Genomic DNA, 7,474 nt, shown 5'->3' with positions numbered 1-7,474 from the left:
GGGGGGCCTTGTTAAAAATGTTTTCTAGTGAAGGTCTGATTAAGTAAGTTCCTTGGAAACTATTGTTTTACCTCACCAACTTTGTAAACTCTCCGGCTTCATTTTTTATTGAGTATACCAATGTACTTAGCATGCATGCATTATTTTGAGTTAAATTTTTCATTTTTACTTGATGTAGGCCTTCTGTATTTGTATATAAGCCTTGACTGTATTTTAAGTCTTGGGTGAGGGAAAAGAAACTTCTATGGTTGCATCTGTAAGGAAAAATCAACTTGCAGTAAAGTGGATGAAGCAGATTATTAAGGTGGGTGTAGTTTCTGAGGTGTAATCACCTCAGAAAGGTGAAAAATTCTGCCTTCAGGGTACATAAAAAATATGTATAGGGACTGGTTTACACTGGCCTATGGACAAATGTTTAAAAGTTTTGCCCTGATCTTAGGGATATGGATACTCAGATACTTCCATCTGTTCCAGGATTCCATCATTATGGGATGTCACCTAACATTCATTTTGAAGATTAGGTATATTCCACCTTCACTAATAGCTGTGTGTGTCTCTGACATTCAAAAAATTAACTGTGGCATTTTAAAAAAGCACCTGTATTTCTATTACCATCCTTGAATACTAAGTTCTATAAATGTTTTAAGTGCTATACAAAGTACTACCATGCTCAGATTTTTAAAGAGTGCTTCCTAGGTCAAGGTTTTCCTTTAGCCATACCTTTCATACTTTTGTAATTCAGCTCTGTTTCTTCTTGACCTTGTCTTTTTCAGACAAAAGAGTCTCAATAAATATGGCAGTCCCCTAAAGAAGCCTTAACACTTCAGATGATGTTATTGTTTTGATTTTATTATAGGCATTTTATGTATCATTGGTTTAATTGAATATTATTATTTGGTTAACTAGACGGGTTTAGTGGAAAACGTATTACCAATGGAACTCAAGACCAGCATTTCAAATAGTCACTTCTTTGTGTCCCTTTCATCTATAAAAATGGAAGTCATTTTACCTCTTGCCTACCTGGACAATTTTTAGGGAAAAAAAGGTAAAATAGATTTAAAAAAATTGCTTTAAAAGATTGTTTTGGGGGTGCCTCGGTGGCACAGTTGGTTAAGCGTCCAACTCTTAGTTTCAGTTCAGGTCATGATCTCAGGGTCATGGGATCAAGCCCAGTGTCAGGTTCTGCACTGAGCATAGAGGCTCTCTCCCTCTGCCCCTCCCCTATGCGCGCACTCTTTCTCTCTCCCTCTCTCTCAAAAATAACAGCAGATCTTTAAAAAAAGACTTTCAAATAGTGTTCTATAAGTATAAATATCAGTAAATCTGAGCTTAGAGTTAACACATAACTTGTCCTCTACTTAAACTGCCTACCAGTGACTATGGACATGCATGTCCATGAGAAAAGCATGGAAATTGAGTCAAATCCAACCCTGCTACTCAGTGACTAGCCAGTTCATTTCTTTTAACGTAAGCTTCGTGGTTAAAGTGGAGGAATTTGTGATGGTCAGTATGGTGCTTTGAGGCTCTGAAGTTATCTTCCAAGATTAAAGTTATGAAAAATGTAAAAATAGTAGCTGAAATTCGAAATGGCTGGTCTTGGGGCTCCTTGTTGACATAGTTAAGCGTTGGACTCTTGATTTTGGCTCAGGTCATGAACCCAGGGTTGTGAGGTGAGGGTTCTCTCGCTCCTTCCTCCACACACCTCACAGCACCCCACCCGTGTTTGTCTCTCTCTCAAAAAAAACAAACAAAAAAAAAACCAAAAAAAAACCAACAGTTTCAGGAGTGTCTGGCTCAGTCAGTAGAGCGTGTAACGCTTGATCCTCGTAGTTTGTGAATTCAAGCCCCATGTTGGGTGTAGATATTACTTAGAAATCTTCCAAAAAAAATTTTTTTAAAAGGCCATTCTTAAGACTAAATTATAAGTTGAGAAGGTGTAAACTAAGAAGATGTAAAAACAAGTTGCCTCCTCACATATACAAATATATGGACATCTTCACGCCTCCTAGAATAAGTTCTGTGTAGAAAATTAGGAGGGAGTGGTTATTTGAGCAGAGGGCTGAAGGATGAGAAGGAGCCTGACGGTAAGACGAGGGGAAGGCGCATTCCTGAAATTGAGGAAATAGCCAGTGTAATGTCTGTGGAAAATAAGCTTGCCTTGTTCCCACTTTAGAATGAAGCCCACGTGACTCAAACTTTGAGGTATGCAGAGGCCTGCTTATTTATGGTCTCATGATGAGAGTAAACAGGAGAGTAACATGATTTAAGACAAGATTACTTGAGCTGTTCTGTGAGAATGGATAATGTAGGGATGGATGGATGGGGAAGCCAGTTAAGGACCACCTGCAGTAGTTCAAGATAACAATTATGGCAGGCCAGAGTGATAGCAGTAGAGGGACTAAGAAGTGGCTGGTTGTAAGATAACATTCTGAAGCTGAGCTAATGGGACTTAACTGATGGATTGACTAATATTTTAAGAGCTCAGTAAACAGTACAGACTTCAGTGAAAGGCTTTGGGTTCAAATATCCACAGTGTCCTTTGTTAACAGTGTGTGACTTCACCAGGGTACACTTTTCCTCATTTGTAAGGTATGTAGGAAATAATAGCACCTACTTCACAGGTTAGTTGCAAAATAAAATGAATCCGTAAAAACTCTTAGCCTAATCAATGTTAATTATTATCACCATTGTTGTATTATTATTTTCCACACATGATTAGTTTGAAGATTAGTGTCCCAGCTACTAGGCTTGCTACCTCCATACTCTTCAGATTGCTCTTTCTGAAACACAGATCTCATGGCACTGTCCTGCTGAAAATACTCAGTGGCTCCCAATTTTGATAAAGCCAAAAGTACTGGAACAGCATATTTGGTTCTTGATAATATGACTCCTTTCCTAGCTTTGTCACCACTTCAACCCACCTCTCAATCTTTTGGTTCTAAGAAGTTTGCAGTTCTTTAAGCCCATAACAGTCCTTAATTCTTTCTTTCTTTTTTTAAATATTTTATTTATTTGACAGAGAGAAATCACAACTAGGCAGAGAGGCAGGCAGAGAGAGAGGAGGAAGCAGGCTCCCCGCGGAGCAGAGATCCCGATGCGGGGCTCCATCCCAGGGTCATGACCTGAGCCGAAGGCAGAGGCTTTAACCCACTGAGCCACCCAGGTGCCCCAGTTCTTAATTCTTTCTTACCTGGGCCTTTCCCTTTTATCTCTGCCTGAAATGACCTTTTGTGTTGTTCTTAACCAGCGTCAGAATTTTGAAGGATTGTTTTATAGTCTTCTGGCTTCCACTATTTTTTTTTTTTTCTTTCAAGATTTTACTTACTTGAAAGAGCATGCTCAAGTGCATGAGGGGGAGGGGGGACATTTGGAGGGGAAAGGAACAGAGGGAGATGAGCAGGGAGGCCAATGTGGGGCTTGATCCCAGGACCCTGGTATCATGACCTGAGCTGAAGGCAGAGGCTTAACCCATTGAGCCACCCAGGTGCCCGTATCCCCTGCCCCAGGATTATTGTTGAGAAGTCCAAAACCATTCTTATTCCTAATTCTTTTTCATTTTTTCCTCTGGAAATGTAGGATTTTCCTTGCCAGTGTAGTGAAATTTTACAATATATGCCTTAGCATGGGGCTATTTTCCGCTGTTCTGGGCACTTGGTGGGTCCTTTGAATCTGGAAAGTCAATTGAATTTGAATCTGGAAATTTTCTTGAATTATTTTTTGTTTAAGATTTATTTATTTGCAAGAGAGCGAGTACATGAGTGTGCAAATGAGGGGAGTACATGAGTGTGCAAATGAGGGGAGGGGCAGAAAGAAAAATTTCAAGCTGACTCCTGGCTGAGCAAAAAGCCCTATTCAGGGCAGGATCCCAGGACCCATGAGATCACACCCCACTCTGAAACCAAGAGTAAGACGTTCAACCAGTTGAGCCATCCAAGTGACCCTTCTTGAATTGTTTAATAATTTCCTACCTTCAATATTCTCTTTCTCCAGATCTTAAAAAAAAAAAATCTATTGGACTTCATTGACCTTTCTCATCTTTCCTTTTTTTCCTTTGCTCTTTGAAAGATTCCTTTAATTTTACTTTATAATCCATATATTAGGATTTTCATTTCTGTTGTAATTTTAATCTCTACAAGCTTATATTTCTTTGTATATTTGAATGTGCATTGGAATGTATACATTAAAAGAAAAAATATATACCTATCCTTGTTTCTGGGATGCAGTGTCTTACCTCTATGAAGATGATAGTGATAATTTTAATTTGCCTACATAGTCTGTTCCCTTCAAGTTGCTTTTTGCCCTACTTTTTAATTAAACATAAATGTATATATACCTAATTGTAAATGTGAATGAAAAGAAAATTAGAGTGTGTGTGGAATTACAACCAGTTCCCCAAATATTTAAAGGATTTCTTCCTATGCTGGAAGTAAAACGATGTCAAGTTACAGTGGTCAGTGTTTTAAACCCAGGACATAGTTTTGAGTGAAGTTTGCTGGCTGAAATGTAGTGTGAAGTGACTTTACATGTACTGGGGCATATGATGCTGACAAACAATAAAGCAAACTAAGAATTAAAGTTCAAATCTGTGCCTGTAAATGTTCAAATTTAGCATTTTCTAGCATTGGCAATGGAAATAATAAAAATATAGTCACTTATATTTTCAGCAGAATTTTTACCACTGTGTTTCTACTACTATCAGTCCCTGCTAAAGGACTGTAGATCTAATTTAAGTGCAAAGGTAAAGGAAATACATTACTGAGTTCGTATTATGTACCAGACATTTAATCTGAAATTGTACAAGTAAAATACATTTCCCCCACAAACTATCTCTACTGCTTTATTCATCTGAATTATATTAGGTCTTTTTTTGCCTTTGTATCCCAGTGCCCAGTACGGTGTCATAACCAGCCCTCAGATGTTGAATGCATACAAAGGAAGAGGGAATCTAGGCTTTGATTTACTCTTTTAAGTGCAGGGATGGAGCTAAGTCTGGCTTACGTTGTAGATACTCTGCACGTTTAATTATATTTCTATAATTAAGTAGGAGTAGTTATCAATTTATCTTGCGGTTGGTGTAAACAATCCAGAACAGTTATGGCGTTTTAACTCGGATCGGAAAGGAGAAGGGGAGCTCTCCCACTTGGACTTCTTTCTGGCCTAGTGGCCTTCTGTGCGAGAGGCTGGGCTGTGAGGCCCATTAGCGAGGTAGCCGGTCGAGGGCCAGCCAATCATCCGCAGAGGCTCTGGTCCCGCCCCCGGCGATCAGCCTCAGACGGCTGGGGGCTCAGGCGGGGCGGCACGCCCCCATCTCCGCACAGGCGGCTTCGGTGGTAAATTGTCCCCGGCCGCATCCTCCGCGGGGCGTCTGGGAACCAGGTGAGTACCTGCCGGCTAGGAGTAAGTTACATCTTCCGTCGCAGTTCCCTTCGGGAGCGGTGGTGAAAAACGGGCCCGGGGAAGCAAATGCACAGTCGGAATCGACTGAGGGAGCGGGTTATGGGATGAAGAAACGGGACCTTTAGTTTACTGTGGCGGAGGGTGGCGGATGTTGGAACAGGGTCGCAACATGGGGGTTGCCGGGGTCGGCCGGCGGCGACCAGTCCTGGAGACCAAAGCCGGGGAGTGGGGAGCAATTTCAGAGGGTCCCAAGGTGCCCCCCGACCGTTGGGTTGGCTGTAGAACTCTGGGTTCGCGGCCGCTCCCCACCCCCCAGCCGCTCCCGGCGGTGCTGTACACAGAAACCGTTGCTAGGGCAAAGGGAACCATTTCCTTTCGATTTTGGCCTGCAGGGGGCGCTCGACCCTGTGGTTGCTGGAAGGAACGTTCCTGAGGGGAGGAAAACAGGTTTTCGTGTTAATTAACCATCTCATTTTCCGATGGAGGTGTTTCTGTCAGCAGATTAGGGAATGGGAAATGGATGTGGATCAGGATGACCGAGAAGAGATTAAATCCAACTAGAATCAAAGCTTTCCCTAATCAAATAAATTCCAACCGGATGTAGGAGGTTCTAACGAGAGCAAATGAAGTGTTGCATGACTTGTTTTTTGGAACTTGAAAGTTAACATTTAGTAGTCTTGAAATGTGCATCTTACCAGGAAAAGCAAAACAAACATGGAAGTTTTCGAAAAGGATTTTCAGGGAAATGTTAAAACGGTGTGCAGAATGAAATCATTTGATTAGATAAGAGATGGCTCTGTCATTTAAAATGTTTTTCACTGTATTTTATTCAAATGGTGTAATTTCAGCGGTTGCAAGACTAATTCGAGATCATCTATTTTAATACAATTGGATATTTAAGTTCTCCCATCAAGGATCCGCCAGCTCTTTAGAAAAATTCTAGTGCAACCCATTCTGTTCTGGGCAGCATCAGTAATTTAAAAGTTCTTCATGTTGCTTTCCATAGTTTCTACTCTTAAGGCTATCCTTGTAATGAATGTATCATTTATCATCCTGGGCCCTGCCAGTATAGCCTGAAAACCACAATCTCATTTCTCCGCTGGATCTCATCCGAAAGCTGCTATCTTCTGTGTTCTACGCCCAGTTAAAGCTAGCAGGAATATGGAGGAGAAGCTGACCAATCCTTCCCTCTCTCTCTCTCTTTTTTTTTTTTTTTTTGCAGAGGTCTCATGTATGACCAGAATTCCAGAGAGCAGGCATGCTGAAGGAAATACTTTTGGTCAATTAGGCCCATTGCTCCTTCTTGTTTTAAAATTTATAACCCAATATGTTTTACTGCAGTGGTTTTTAAAACACTTTGACAGTGACTTACAATGAGAAATATATTTTGCAACATGTGTATTTATATTCACACATTTGTCATTTGTTTGTACAGACACAACATAAAAGTTTTTACAAAACAATATTCACTTTAATGATATGTGAAGTAGTCAGATTTTTGTGTTGCTGTTCTAGAGTGTATCTCATTAAAAAACAATGCTAAGGGGCACCTGGGTGGCTCAGTGGGTTAAGCCTCTGCCTTCGGCTCAGGTCACAATCTCAGGTCCTGGGATCGAGCCCCGCATCAGGCTCTCTGCTCAACAGGGAGCCTGCTTCCTCCTCTCTCTCTGCCTGCCTCTCTGCCTACTTATGATCTCTCTGTCAAATAAATAAATAAATAAAATCTTTAAAAAAAAAAAACAATGCTAATTGCAGCTCACTAAATTGATTTCAGGGGTTGCCACCGACAATTTGAAAAGTCTGGGTATGATGGCTAAGTGTGTGGGCTCTGCAGTTGCCTACTGAGATTCAAATCCTCAGTCACTACTTAATAATTATATGACGTTGAGCAAGTTACTTAAAACACAGACACTTCCGTTTTTGTAAAATGGGAGTAATTATTAATTTCCTTCATGAGAGTGGTTTGAAGGTTATGTGAGATAATAATCCATGGCACACAGTAATTTAACTCCATAACTGTGAACTGTTATTACTGCTCTCTACTTAAAATAAAACCTACCTGATATAGTAGTTGAAA

The 7,474-nt window shown here is 40.6% G+C and overlaps 1 protein-coding gene across 1 annotated transcript in view; it reads left to right on the top strand.

Annotated features, from left to right (window-relative positions):
- Positions 1 to 5,026: 5,026 nt before the first annotated feature.
- SPAG1 (sperm associated antigen 1) overlaps positions 5,027 to 7,474 on the top strand; it is a 69,669-nt gene continuing 67,221 nt past the window's right edge. The window contains exon 1 of the mRNA XM_046022197.1: positions 5,027 to 5,376. The gene's annotated coding sequence lies outside the window, so the exon portion shown is untranslated. The remainder of the gene's footprint in view (positions 5,377 to 7,474) is intronic.

The sequence above is a fragment of the Meles meles genome, chromosome 1, assembly GCF_922984935.1.
Source record: "Meles meles chromosome 1, mMelMel3.1 paternal haplotype, whole genome shotgun sequence".
NCBI classification, from domain to species: domain Eukaryota; kingdom Metazoa; phylum Chordata; class Mammalia; order Carnivora; family Mustelidae; genus Meles; species Meles meles.
Note: the sequence above shows the minus strand (reverse complement) of the source record. Positions and strands in the feature narration are given on the sequence as shown.